This window comes from Heterocephalus glaber, unplaced genomic scaffold (assembly GCF_053883595.1).
Source record: "Heterocephalus glaber isolate CG9 unplaced genomic scaffold, H.glaber_assembly_v1.0 deba00001504, whole genome shotgun sequence".
Taxonomy (NCBI): domain Eukaryota; kingdom Metazoa; phylum Chordata; class Mammalia; order Rodentia; family Bathyergidae; genus Heterocephalus; species Heterocephalus glaber.
Window position 1 is genome coordinate 25,809,168 of NW_028258324.1, and position 15,028 is coordinate 25,824,195.

Here is a 15,028-nt window from a genome sequence, read left to right on the forward strand (position 1 = left end):
TTATATTCCCCCCTCCTAATTCATATGCCAGAAACCTCATCACTAATGTGATGGTATTAGATATGGCCTTTGAGGATAAAGATTAGATCAGAAAGCAAGAGCCCTTTTATTAGTCTATTTTCTAGTGCAGTAACAAAATACCTGAAAGCTGGGTAATTATACAGAAAAGAGGTTTAAGTCACAAACTAAAAAATTCAAGATTAGGAAGCCCTATGTATTTGGTTGCTGATGAGGGCCCACCTGGCTGCATCAGAAATGGTAGATTGCATCATGGTAGGGACATGTGCCAGAGAGAGGAATCAAAACAGGCAAACAGGAAACCAAAGCTTCAGGAATAGCCTTGCTCTTTTTATAACAACCCATTCTTGTGGGGACTAAGTAACCCCAAGAAACAAACATTAACCCCTTTGGAGGGCAATATCCATAATTACCAAATTATCTCTCTGCAAAACCCCTCTTTGTGAAGGTTCTACCACCTCTCATATTGCCACATTGAGTTCCAAGCTTCAACATAAGAACCCTTAGGAAACAAACTGAAACCATATCCAAGCCCTCATGAATGAGATTAATGCACTTAGAAAAGAGGCTCCAGAGAGGTGAGAGCAGAGAGGGAGAGACGAAACAGGGAGAAAGGAGAGAGGGGAGAGAGGAGAGAGGAGAGTGAGGGAGAGAGAGAGGAGAGGGAGTGAGAGGGGGGAGAGAGAGGAGTGAGGAGAAAGAGGAGAGAGAGAATCACTGGGAATTACTGGGAAGGAACTGACAGGAATATGAGAAGCTGCAGAGAAGTTGGAGAAATGGACAATGCAGAAAAATTAACAAAATCATCTGGACTCTCTCCCTGGCTCACAACTTATGGGGAGAAGAACCTGGCTCTCGAGAAGCAAGATAAGTACCCAAGGCTGGGAGATCCAGGGAGAAACAGTGGCAGACTGGGCCAGGGGCATGGACCTCAGGAAAAGCCCACAACTGTTGTAAACTGCAAAAGTAAAATAGGGCTTTTTGCTCTGAAAGGACACCTTCTACACGACATGCAACAGCCTGAGAGGGATTCCAGCGAAGGCACCTGCTGTATCAACAGAGTGTGCTTAATTAGGTAACATTCTGAGAAGAGATTATCTCAATCCTGATGGAGACCACCCTAAGCGAGTTGCAAATTCATAAATTGGCTTTTCCTGTTAAAAGTCTGAGTCTGCTTATTAGGCCACAATGGCTTGCCTGAAGAGCCAGCAGTTGGTGTGTAGGAAAGGAACAACTCCCCACACCACTGGTTACAGTGGAGGTCTCAATGATCTGTGACGCTGTGACATCTTGGATGACAAGACGAGCCAAGGGCAACATGACTCATACACAAAACTTCTATAGAGGCAAAAATTAATGTATGGGAAAAAACAAATCTCCCATTAATCAACAATCTGTTCCTACTAAAATGTCTTATTCCCTTGTTTCTAGGACCCTGCTCATGTCAGTGCTCTCCACTCCACTGTTCCTGCATTCCAATTTACTCCTTCAAGAAGCTGTGTGTTCGATAAATGGTGGCAAGCTCCAGGAGACAGTATCTTGGCCTGATAAGAGCTTTGATAGTCCTGGACCCCCCATTTATGCAATAAAGATCTTAACTTATTATACTGCTGCTGTACCCTCAGTCAGGTGATTGGAGATCTGATCAGCCTCCAATACAATCTAGGACTCTGAACAACTAAAAAATAACTTCAATTCAGGGCTCCCAGTGTCACCTTTCCATACTTTCTGAGTGAGAGACAGCCACAGACAAGGAGCAAGCTAGAAAGGTAGCAGCTGAGAAGTTTTAAGTTCAGGCCAGGAAGAACACAGGCCCCATTGCCCTCAGTGAGAAACCAGGGCTAGGTTGAGGTGCACTCAGAAATGGTTAGGTGTGAAAGCACTGGCGTTAAATACTTGAACTCTTGCCCTGGTGCTTACATCCAGCACAGATCTGAGGTCTGACCGCCTTTCCTATCTACCACTGTGAGCAAGGACACGTCTCAGTGTGGACACTACCACAGCCTGGGTAAACAGAGGGGCCACTGGACTAGGTGGGGACCTCACAAACCCACCTCACAAACCTCATAAACCCTAGTCATAAGGCTAGGCAGAGAAAACTGACACTTGCTAGACTACAAAACTGCAGATCCTGGAAGGAAACCACTCATTCAAAAGTACAGAGAAAAATCTTTTTGTTTCTGGACATACTTTCTTTTGTCTTTTTTTCCCTTTCCCTCTTTCTTCTTCCCTGGTTTATTGGGTTTTGAGGAACTTTCCTTCATCCTTTTTCCTTTCTTTTTTTTTCTTAAGAAATATACCATTTTATTACAAAGACTCTCATAAAAATGAAAATAATATCTCAAAAACAGGAAGCTACCAACCTCCACCTGCAGAACTGGGGGAAGACAAGAGGGCAATGTAAGGTTTCTTAGCTCATTTGTGGCCACTGTGAAGGTATGAGAACAGACCCAATCTAAAAATGGCTGATGCTACCTTAGGAGCCCAAGGAATAGGCAGCCCCTGAAGACACAGCCATCCTGTCCAGAACATATGACAGGGACGCCCTTCCAAAGCTACTAAGCAGGCCCTCAGCACGTCAGGACTTTGAATTATGGCTGCATCACTTCCATCCAATCTGTACCCTTTATGGTCTAAAACTAAGACTTTGGGTGGGATGTACAGCAAGGCAGCTGCTAGAAGAGTTCCCCCAGCATCGCTGCCCTGCACTCAAGGGCCTTGATTCCTATCTAGTCCCAAGGGATATTTATATTTAATACACTGTGTTTATTTTATATAATATTATAAAATAATATATAATAAAGAATAATACAATATATTATTTTATATTTATATTATATATTATATTTATTTTATATACATATACAGAGAAATAGAAAGTATAAAATCTGAGGTGTTAGAAGGACAAAGGTAGGGAACTTGGCAAGAAGCCCGAGCTGGAGAGGTCTGATTAGGCCAACTTGACCTCTTCTTTGACCCCGTTGGCTTCTGGCTGCTTCTCCTTGGTTTTCTCCTCTTCTGTGATCTTGTTCTTCTCTTCTGGGTCTTTCTCTTTCTCATCCTCTTGTTTTGACTCCCTTGGCTTTCCTAATGTTGGAAGAGTTCTTGCAGCCACCTTCTCCCTCCTAATCTGAGTTAGAGGAACAGATTGAGATGCACTTGTCAGGGGGGTCTTCATTGTCCTCATCACCACTCTCCTTGGGGATGGGATCCCTAGGAATTGCCTGCATTTGGACCAGAGGTGGATGCAGCAGCAACCTCAGGTTCTCAAAGAGCTGCTGTTTGCTCATCTCCAGGTACTCATTAGTGTTCTAATCATATTGGAAGGACCACTGTAATGCCTGAAATCTGGTTCAAAGTAGTCATTGTATAGAAGTTCATTAGGGATCTATATGTCTAGAGCCACAGCTGTTTTGCATCTCCAGCACCGGGCAACATTACAAATGGTATAACCACTTCCTCCCATCAGCATGGGCAGGTTGAAGCTTGTGACAAATTCCACACACTTGGTACGACCTTTGATGGTTAGATTGAAGCAACCCAGCTGATTCCCAGAGAAGGAGTCTGAGCCACACTGTAAGACCAGCACATAAGGCTGGAACATCTCCATTACTTTGGACACGACTGGCTTGAAAATAGCCTCAAAGAACTCATCATTATTGCCGTCATGGATTGGGTAATTAACAGCATTTAATATTTCCCTTTGCCAGCCCCAATATCCCGTAGGTCCCCAGTCCCTGGGAAGTACTCTCCGTATTTAGGAAAGGACAGTTATGACCCGGTCTGTGGTAGAGAAGGCCTCTTCCATGCCATCGCCATGGTGAATATCAATGTCAATATACAGCACTCTGGTGTTACTTTAGCAGACCAAGATGATTATCATTGATGTAACAGAAGCCAGATGTCTCAGACTTCTTTGCATATGATGCAGGCCCCTGGCCCAATTCACAATGATGTCCATCTGCTGCTTATTAAATTTCACAGCCCTTGCCACAGAGCCACCAGTAAACAACTGACAGAACTCAAAAAGGTCATCAAATATTGGACAGTCCTCACCAGCATTGAATCTCTGCACATGCCTGCTACAAGACATGTTATTTAGATGGAGAGAGTGTAAGAATTTAATGTAGTCATCACTGTAGTACTTGGTCATCTCCTCAGCACTGGCTTTGTGAAGGTGACAGATTTCCATCTTGCAGTAGAGACCATAGTTGAACAGCAAATAGTGAGTCATATGAATTCAGTGAGGCTTCACTGAGTGGCCCTGTCCATAATAGTAATTTCCAATCCCCACTGTAGTAGTAACAGACTTTCCTCCTGGTGCCCCATGTCAGCACCATCTTGCTGTCTTCAGTCCCTCCAGTCAATTGGTCCATCCGCCTACCCCTGCCTTTTAATCTTTTTCCTTTCTTCTTTTTCTGTTTAATTTTTTCTTTTTTTTAATTACCTACATTATTTTTCTTTTTCTCCCTTTTTTCCTTTTTATCTTCTATTTCTCATGGTTTTTTGTTACCTTAGTCTAATTCTATAAATATCCTTCTGCTCCTTAATAGGACCCACTGTGTCACTTTCTTCTCCTCAACTCCCATGGTTTAAATTTAAAAATATTTATTTTTGTATGCTCCCAATCCCAACCTCCTATATCAGTGGTGGCAAACTTATGGCATGCATGCCACAGCAGGCTGTTTGTATCACTGAAAGCTCTAACAGGTCCACCATCTCTGCCCTATATCTATAATAGTATTATAATTAAGTTTTATTAGTATTTAAATAGTTAACTCTACATTATTACTGTTGAATTTCTTTTCATCATTAGTGAAGGTATAGTTGTCCTAGTTAGTAGATATTTGCTGTGTGTCAACATTTGGTTTGTCTTGGTGTTTATAATATAATTATAGATTTATTTCCTAAGGTTAATAAGGGTGTAAATTATTGGTACTTATGGTATATTAATATACATTTTCTCTCTGATCATGTTACTGTTGCTGATTTTTTTTTCCCCCATTAAGTTTATTGGTACATTTTTGGTATAAAATACAGTTACATTCATCATTGGGATCTTGTACCACTACATGAGTACCTTGGTTCTTTTTTTTTTCCCCCTTTACTGTTGCTGATTTACTTGATATCGTCAGGGTTCCATAATTGTTACTATTAATAGGTTTTGTCTGTATGCCAATATCAGATTACCTTTCTAATATTAACAATACTGCAGTCCACTCCTGGAAAACCGGGTCTTGGGCCAATTACATTGCATCCTCCTCTCCCAAATTAACAAATGGTTTAATGCTAGGACAGAGACAAAGGACTATCATTAGCCATATGCAGAGTGAAGCACAGACTGACGAAAGAGATCTACATATTAGCAACAAAGTCTTGGTCAAGGCTCTAAGTGTCCACAAACCTAACCATAAAATCAAACAAACAAAAACAATAGAAACGCGATGACAAGGCAACAAAATGCCGCCTCAAACTCCAAAATGCCTCAAAGTTATCCACTGGCCGTCAAGGGGGGAGGAAAAGTAAAAGCCACAAAGCAAAACTATTTGAACAGACAACAGAGGAGATTAAAAAAACAGATCAATAAGATGCATGGCAGGCTCACAGAAGATATAACTAAAGAGATAATGAATATAATACACAAAGCCATCAGGGAACTTACAAAAGACACCAATAAAAAGGAGGCTGAGCTAAACTAAACCATATTAAACATGAATGAGCAGTTTGGCAAAGAATTATAGTCCTTGGAAAGATTCCAAAAAGAAATCAAGGAGATTAAAAATTACAGTGGCACCTCGGTTCATGAGCTTAATTTGTTTCACGATTCTGGGCGAGATGGTCCTGTTTGTGTTTATCACCCAATGCAGAGTTTGTGAATGGAAGCAAAATTTTGCCGAACGCTTCTGTTTGTGAACTGAATTGTTCACTAACAGAAATATTTAGGAACAGAGATATTAATGTATACTGAAACTATGAGAGGCAGAAAAACATCAGAATTACAAGACAGAAATGCTTTCAGAGTCCAATTACTCAGATACTTTAAAAATGAGAGAACATGAAAAATGGATCCAACAACTGCTAGACATTGCAAAAAGACTAATCTAAGATTAAATGGAGTAAGTGAAAAATGAGAAGACAGCACAAAAGGGATAGAAAACCTATTTACAGAAATGACAACAAAAAAACTTTCCAAATATAGGGAAAGAATTAAACATACAGATTAGTGAGGGATACAGAACCCCAAATAGCCACGATCAAGAGAACCTCTCCACATTACAACACAGGCAAAATTCTAGAAGTCCAACACAGAGACAGAATCTTAAAAGCATTTAGAGAAAAGGAATCAATCACTTATGAAGGTAGACCCATTAAAATTACAAGACTTTTCAACACAAATGTTAAAGGCCAGGAGAGCCTGGAATGAAACGTTTCAAGCTCTAAAAGAACTCCCAACCCAGATTTATATATCCTCCAAAATTGTCTTTCAAAATTAATGAAGAAATAAGGTATTTTCATGACAAAAACCACTTCAAGAAATTCATTAGACCAATCAAGGAATGCAAAAAAAAAAAAGAAAAACAAAATTTTTAAGGCTATCCTAGAAAGAGACAATGAAGCCAACAACACCAAAAATCTAAGAGAATGAATATACCAAGCAGGGTAAGCAATTAAAGGGGGGGGGGGAGAAAATTAGAACAAGAATATAATGAATAGGTCAATACCTTTAAGTAATAACTCAATGTAAATGGTCTCAATTTGCAATCAAAAGACAAAGATTGGCAGAATATATCAAGAAACAAAACCCAATGATATGCAATATACAAGAAATACCTCTAATCCAAGAAGAAATTCTCAGATTAAAAATTAAAGGATAGAACTCAATATTCCATGCAATGGGAACAACAAGTGTAGCTATTGTAATTGGAAAAAACAAGAGTAGCTCTCCTAATTTCAGATAAAGTGGATTTCAAACCAGAACTGATCAGAAGAGGCAAAGAAGGTCACTACACATAGGCTGAGAGAACAATTCAATGGGAAGAGGTAACAGTTACAAACATATATGCACCAAACACCAGTATGCTCAACTTCATAAAACAAACACCAATGGACATGAAAAATCAGACAAACATCAATACAAATACCTCACTCTCACAAATGAGCAGATAAACTATATTAAAAAAAATCAACAAAGAAATATCAGACTTGAAACAAAACCTTGATAGACACTGTATCTACAGTGTTCCACCTAAGAGAATCCACATTCTTTTCAGCAGCACAAGGAACTTTATCCAAAATAGACCACATGCTAGCCCAAATAGCATGCTTAAGTAAGTAAGAAAGAATCAAAATTATTCTGTGTATATTATCAGATCACAGTACAACAAAACTAGAAATCAATGGCAAAAGAAACTATAGAAATTGTGCAAATGCATGGAAATTAAGTAATACTCTCTTAAATAATCCACAGGTCGCAGAAGAAATCAAGGGAGAAATTAGACAGTTCCAAGAATCAAATGATAATGCGAGTACAACATCCTAGGACTTATCACTTCTCATCTTTTGGGCTAAGATCAAGTATAACATACCATGACCCATGGGACACAATGAAAGCAGTCATAAGAGGGAAGTTTACAACTGTAAATGTTCATATCAGAAAAAGAATGAGTCCAAATAAATAATGTAATGATGCAACTCAAGGTCCTAGAAAAACAAGAATAATCCAAATCCAAAGCTAGCAGGAGGAAGGAAATTATAAAGGTCAGAGAATAAATTAATGAAACTGTGACTAAAAACCCCCCACAAAGAATCAAGGAATCAAAAACAGCTGTTTCTGTAAAAGAATAAACACAACAAAAAAACCCCAGCCAACCTTACCAAAAAAGGGAAAGACTAGACCCAAATAAATGCAATTAGAAACCAAAAAGGCAAATTCACAATGGCCTCTGACAAAATCTAGAAGACTATTAGTAACTATTTTGAGAACCTATACTCCAATAAAATGGGAGAAATTAAAATGGTGAAATTCGTAGATACATATGAACTACCAAGCTGAACCAAGATTACGTAAAAATCCTCAATAATCCAAAAACAAACAATGAGTTTGAAAAAGTAATTAAAAGAAATTTATGAACTAAGAAAAGCCCAGTTCCCAATGGATCCACTGCCAAATTCTTTTATTTATCTTTTTCTTTTTTGTTTTTTGCGACAGGGTCTCACTACGTAGTTCATGATGGTCTTGAACTCATTATGTAGCCCAGGCTGGCCTTAAACTGGCAGGAATCCTCTTCCCTCAGGCTCTTGAATGCTGGATTACAGGCGTGAGCAATCACACCTGGCTCTCACTGCCAAATTCTACAAAAACTTTAGGAAAGATTTCATACCAGTACTCCTCAAACTGTTCAATAAAACTGAAAGGGAAGGAGTATTCCCAAAGTCATCGTTGAAAGCTAGCATTACCCTGATTCCAAAACCAGGAAATAATCCAAACAAAAAAACTATGGGCCAATCTCTTTAATAAACATAGATACAAAAATCTTCAACAAGATACTGGCAATCAGAATGTAACAAATCATCAAAAACATCATATATCATGACCCAGTATGATTCATTCCAGGGGTGCAGGGAAGGTTCAACAGAAAAAGCCTCTGACAAAATCCAATATCCATTCATTATAAAAAAAAAAAAAACCTGAAGAAAAAAAGCACAGAAAGACTTTATCTCAATAAGATAAAAAGGTATTTATGATAAACCAACGGCCAACATCATACTAAATGGGTAAAAGATGAAACCTTTCTCTGTAAAACTAGGAAACAAGACAAGGTCTGCTATTACCATTCTTGTTTGATACAATTCCAGAAACATTAGCCAGAGTAATCAGGCAAGAGAACGAAATAAAAGGGACATGTATAGGAAAGGAAGAAGTCAAGTTATCATTATTTGCAGATGACATTATCTTCTGCACAGAAGACCCAAAACCTTCCACCAAAAGACTCCTTGACTTTATAACCAGATTCAGCAGAGTAGCAGGTTACAAAGTTAACACACAAAAATCAATAGCATTCCTGTACAGCAATAATAAACCTATCAAGAAAGAAATTAGGGAAACAATACCTTCCACAATAGCATCAAGTAAAATGAAACACTTAAGAATTAACCAAACCAAGGAAGTGAACCTCTACAACAAAAACTACAGTACTCTGAAAAAAGAAGATCAAAGAGGATATCAGAAAATAGAAAAATATCCCATTTTTGGATATACAGAACCAATACAGTCAAAATGGCTATACTTCCAAAACTTACAACTGATGTAATGTAATCACAATCAAAATATCAACAGCAATCCTCACAGAACTACAGAAAACAATCCTAAAATTCATATGGTACCAGAAGAAGCCTAGATTAGCAAAAGCACTCCTGAGCATAAGACCAAGGAAAGAGGCATCACAAATCAAATTATATTGCAAAGCTACTGTGAGAAAAATAGCATGGCACCAGCACAAAAACAGACATGTGGATCAATGGACCAGAACAGAGAATGTAGAAACAACTCCAAGCACAGTCAGCTAGCTACCTAATCTTTGATCTTTGGGGCTAAAAACTTAACACTGGAGAAAAAACAGGCTCTTTAACAAATAATGCTGGGGAAACTGGCTATCCATATGCAGAAGATGGAATCTAGTCCCACATCTCTCACCTTGTACCAAAGTAAAATCAAAATGAATCAAAGATCTAAATATTAAAACAGAATCTGCTGGAAGATAAAATAGGTGAAACTCTTGAGGACATAGGCATAGGCAAGGACTTTCTGAACAGAACTCCAATTGCACAAGAAATAATACCATGAACCAACAAATGGGATCACATCAAATTAAAAAGCTCTGCACTGCAAAGAAAACAACCAATAGTGAAAAGGCAACTTACAGAATGAGAAAAACAATTTTGCCTGCTATCCCTCAGAGAACTAATACCTTGAATATACAAAGAACTCAAACAAATTAGATCTCCCCCCCAAATAAAAGAAATAGAAATGGTTAATAAATACATGAAAAAAATGTTCAAAATTTCTGGTCATTAGAGAAATGCAAATGAAAACAACACTGAGATTCTACCCTACTCCAGAAAGAATGGCTATCATCAAGAAATCAGGTAACAAGAAATGCTAGACAGGCTATGAGGAAAAAGGAACCCTTCCTACATTGCTGATGAGAATGTAAACTAGTACAACCATTACAGAAATCAGTGTGGAAATTCCTCAAAATATTAAAACAAGAAATTACATTCAACACAACTATTCCCCTTCTAAGTATCTTCCCAAAAGAGTTAAAGACATCATATTACAGTGATAGATGTACTCCTATGTTTACAGCAGCACAATTCACAAGAGCTAAATCTTGGAAGTGGCCTGTATGTCCATCAAAAGATGAATGGATAAAGAAAATGTGGTGTTTATACACAATGGAGTACTACTCTGCCACAGGAAGGATAAACTTGAATCATTTGTAGGAAAATGAATGCACCTTGAGACCATAATTTTAAGTGAAATAAGTCAGACACAGAAGCTTCAATATCACATTGTTTCTCTTATAGGAGAGCCCAAAATAAAGAGCAAAATAAAAGATAGACAATGGAAAATAGTGAGATAGATCTTTTGCATATGGGAAGGGGACCAAGCAATGAAGGGAGTGGAAAGGGAGGAAAGGCAAAAGGGATTTAACAATAAAAAAAGAATTAAGATGTATTATATACATGTACCAACTCCCAGGAGGAATGTGGTTATTGTGTATTACAAACGTGTACTTATAAAAAATAACTATAATTTTTAAAAGACACCTCTAAAAGTGAAGTAACAAGTGGTATAATAGCAGAAAATATTTGCTATGTGACAAAACACTAGTATTTAAAATACATAAAGAATTATTATATATCAATAAAAAAGAAAAATGGCAGAATTAAATTGTGGACAAAAGACCTGAAGAGACACTTTACAAAAGAATATAAATGAATACTCAATAAGTACACAGGGGAAAATGTTGTCAAATTAATAAGAAAGCAAGGAAATACAAATTAAAATTCCTTTCACTTCTCTGGAAAAAAAATATCTAGAGATAAAAATGTCAAATATTATGAAATCTTCTACCTAATTTCTCTGGAAATGAATTTCTCTGAAAAACAGAAAAGCAAGCTCCTAAGGAAGAAATTTATAACAATAAGATACAATAATAAGAAACTGCTGCAAAGTGCAGTAAGAGTCTGATAGAAAAGCTTGACAGAGATAACTGTAGATCTCAAACAGCCCTACCAAACCACAATTCTTCAAAATACATGACATACCCTGAAGGAAAAATCGACATCTCTCATGTGCAAGAACAGAAACAAGAGAGTCTACTTGATCACTTGAGCTGCCCCAGACAATTTTACACCAAAAAGTACAAAAGGCTAGCTGAATGAAGAAACATATATATGCATTGTGCTTTGTGTTTTTAGAAAAAAGGCTACAGGCACAGCATCTACATTGAAAACAACTGTAATGCTTCTGATCTCTGTTACATGAGCACTAATAAAATTTACAGAAACTCAAATGTAAATTGGGATTTTTTTCTGCTGTTCTGGGACATGCTATGACTTTTGTATGACTTGACAATCAAACAGATAATCCAAAAAGAATTCAAGATATTCAAACAGTGATTTATAATATATATAAATAATTAGCATAGCACAAAATAGCGAAAAATGTTGCCACAGAACAAATAAAATGATGACCAAGGCTATTGCCATGATTTACCATCACTCAATAAAACAATTTCTACTAAAAAATAACACCTTAAGGCAAAAAACAAAGAGCTTTGAAAAGATATAGTACAAGTCAACATAGAGATGAAATATAAGCTCATAAAGCTTGAGAGTGTGAAAAAGAAAAGTGAACCATCAGAGAAGGGAAATCCACACTGAAATCAGAATTTAAAAAGGCTAGTCACTGATAAAAGCATAGGAAAGATGAGGGAACTAGGACTGAGAAAACCAAAATTAGAAAGATGGAAGGAATTAGAAATAAGATGATACCCAGGAAGAACAAACAAAAGCCATCTAACAGAAATAAAATAGAACAAGAAAACAGTATTTAAAGAAAGGTTTCCAGGAAAAGAAAAGAAAAAAAGCCTTGAATCCAAAGACACGTTTCAGGAAACATCAATAGAGAAATCCTGGTTATATTGCTGGACTTTACAGAAATAAACAAGAACAAAAATCAGGATTCTCCACAGAAATATTCAACACAAAATACAATGATACAATGACAGCACAAATTCTAAATGAAAGAATGGGTGATCCAATTATATACAAGGGCAATTTGATATTTAAGTATTAAAGTGATAGAAGAAATAAAATACAATGGTCAAGAGAGCTAGACTTGCAAATTCAAACCTTAATTCTGCCAATTTAACTATACAGCCTCAGAAAGGTTGCTTAACCCATTGGGCCTTGAGCTTCCTCAGTTGTAATAGTTACACAATTAAAGTAAATACCTCATAGGACTATTGTATTTTTAAAAAGCTAATGCATTCAAATCATTCAGAACAGTGCCAGGACTATGTTAAGTGCTACATATGACCCTGCTGCTATTATTAGTTACAATGTTATTATGACAACACAACATTTCTGAATACTCAAGAATGCAAGGAATGGGCAACATAATATAAATGTTAAACTTACAAGATCTAGAATCAAACTGCTGGAAATACCAGTTAGGTCACTCACTAGCTGTGTGACATTGCACAAGTCACCTAACAGTTCTGTGCCTCAGCTTCCTAATCTATAAAATGTGGCTAATAATTATACTAATTTAATAAAGCTGTTGTGAATTAATACACTTAAAACACTTAGATTACATGTATAACAGCTATTAAGTGCTCAATAAATGTATGGGATATTAAAAAGAATATTTTAAAAATAATATTCTCTGAGAACATTGTTTCAAATAGAATAACCTCCTCAACTGTAACTACTATTCCCTGGAATGGCTGCATCTTATCGATTCTCAGTATTTTAGTTTAAGAGATCTCTTCAGAAGATCTACTACAAACAAATATTAGAACAGAAGTTTCTTCCTACTTCACCAGCTACTTGTGTCTTGCCAGGCCTCTTTTCTAACTTTATTCGGTCCCTTAGATGACCACATTCAGTCTCTTGGTTTCAATTACCATCTACACACACGTGATTTTCAAACTTGCATATCAAACTGAGAACTCTCCCATGAACTCTACTCTACATCCAACTATCTGGCATTGCCAACTGGAAATTTCATAAACATCTAATGATTGATATGTCCAAAACTGAACTTCTGCTCTTACTTGAAAAAAACTCTGCTCCTCCTAAAACCCTGACTCTGCAAATGGCAATTCCATCCTTCTAGTCATGTAGGTGAAAGGCCCTAGAGTTATGATTCTTCTCCCTCTCACCCAATATCATATCAACATGTTCTGTTGGTTCTATTTTCAACGTATAATAGAATCCAACCATTTCTCACCCTCTTCATCACAACTGCGGTGGTAAAAACTAGTATCATCTATTACTGTAATTCTTGCCACAGATTTTCCTATCTAGGACCTTCTTCAAAAGTCTGAATGTGAATAAGCAGATAGACTGATCCTTTCAAACTGTAAACCAAATTATCTCAGATTATCAATCACTCTCCTGGCTCCAAACTCCTCAAGATATTTCTCATGAAAAGTAAAAGCTAATGTCCCTGAAATATGCCACAATGCGTTATACAATCCTCATCCATACAATCTGACAACTCTCTAATACCATGACTATTTTCCCTCTTGCTCATATTATCCAGCTACATTTAAGTCTTTTTCCATCAAGTTGACCACAAATGCTCCAAACTCAAGTTTTTTTTACTTGGTATTCCTTCTGTCTAAAATACCCCCAACCTCAATCTCCTTTAGATCTCTGTTCACATCACCTTCTCATTGAGGTCTTTCCTGAATGCCTTATTAAAATACCATCAGCATTCACTTATCCCCTTTCTCCACTTTTTTCTGCATAAATCTTAATGTTTGTCAGTTGTCTGTTTCTTCCCATGAAAATATAAATGCCTTGATAACAGCGATTTGTTTCATCCTGATGTATCACAATATGTATATGTGCCAGGTACACAGGAGGCATTTAATAAATTTTAGTTAAAAGAATATAAAAAAAATGCAATTACCACTGTGAAAATTTGGCATTTTAAAACCTCTAGCTTGAAACATCTTTTCCTTCCTGACCTTTTGAGTTCTTACCAAATCTCCTTTGTACTTGCCTCATTGAAGTTTCCATGTTCTGAAGATTCACCTATTTTTACAGACTTATCCTGCCTTCACTTGTCTCCTATTCATACTGGTCCCTATGGACAATCACAACAATGTGCTTTTGCTTATATAAAATTATTCACCTTCTACCAATTACTAATTCCTTTCTTCAGTCAATTTCTATTCTTAGATTCCCACATTTTGTTGGAAAGTCATGTTGACTAGCTTCTCTACATGTATCCAATACTACAAAGAACATTCTGCCACTCTAAAACTCATCTTTTAAGGCAGTTGCAAATACAGTCTATCTTTCTCAATTTCCTACTCTGTAGATACCCTGGCCTCAACTCATTGACTATGTCATCTTTTAACACTATTTCCTTCCATATTGGGCTTCATTTTTTTTTACCAATTAGCTTTATTCTCTTCTGTACCTGTAGACTCTTCACTCTCTTCCTCTTAAAAGCATGATTACTCAAATATCAATCCCATTCAATGACCACACTTTGTTCTTTTTAAAGCTGAACTTAGTGAAAAAAATGATCCATCTCTACAGTCACAGTCCACTCTGACAATTTAGCTACCTACCTCATTCTAAGAGTTTATGCCGACTCTTGAATCACAAAATTAAACAGCCTTCTCTGAGTCTCTGCACTTATGTGATACTACTGACTGACCATTCTCGCTTTCTTCTGATTCTGTAACTTTATTCTTTACTT

General features: G+C 37.0%; 1 protein-coding gene and 1 pseudogene across 10 annotated transcripts in view; both read right to left on the bottom strand.

Annotated features, from left to right (window-relative positions):
• Positions 1-15,028, bottom strand: part of Hltf (helicase like transcription factor) — a 92,115-nt gene that overhangs the window by 12,572 nt on the left and 64,515 nt on the right. The gene's annotated exons all lie outside the window — the stretch shown is intronic.
• Positions 2,859-4,587, bottom strand: LOC147825282 (histone deacetylase 1 pseudogene; annotated as a pseudogene).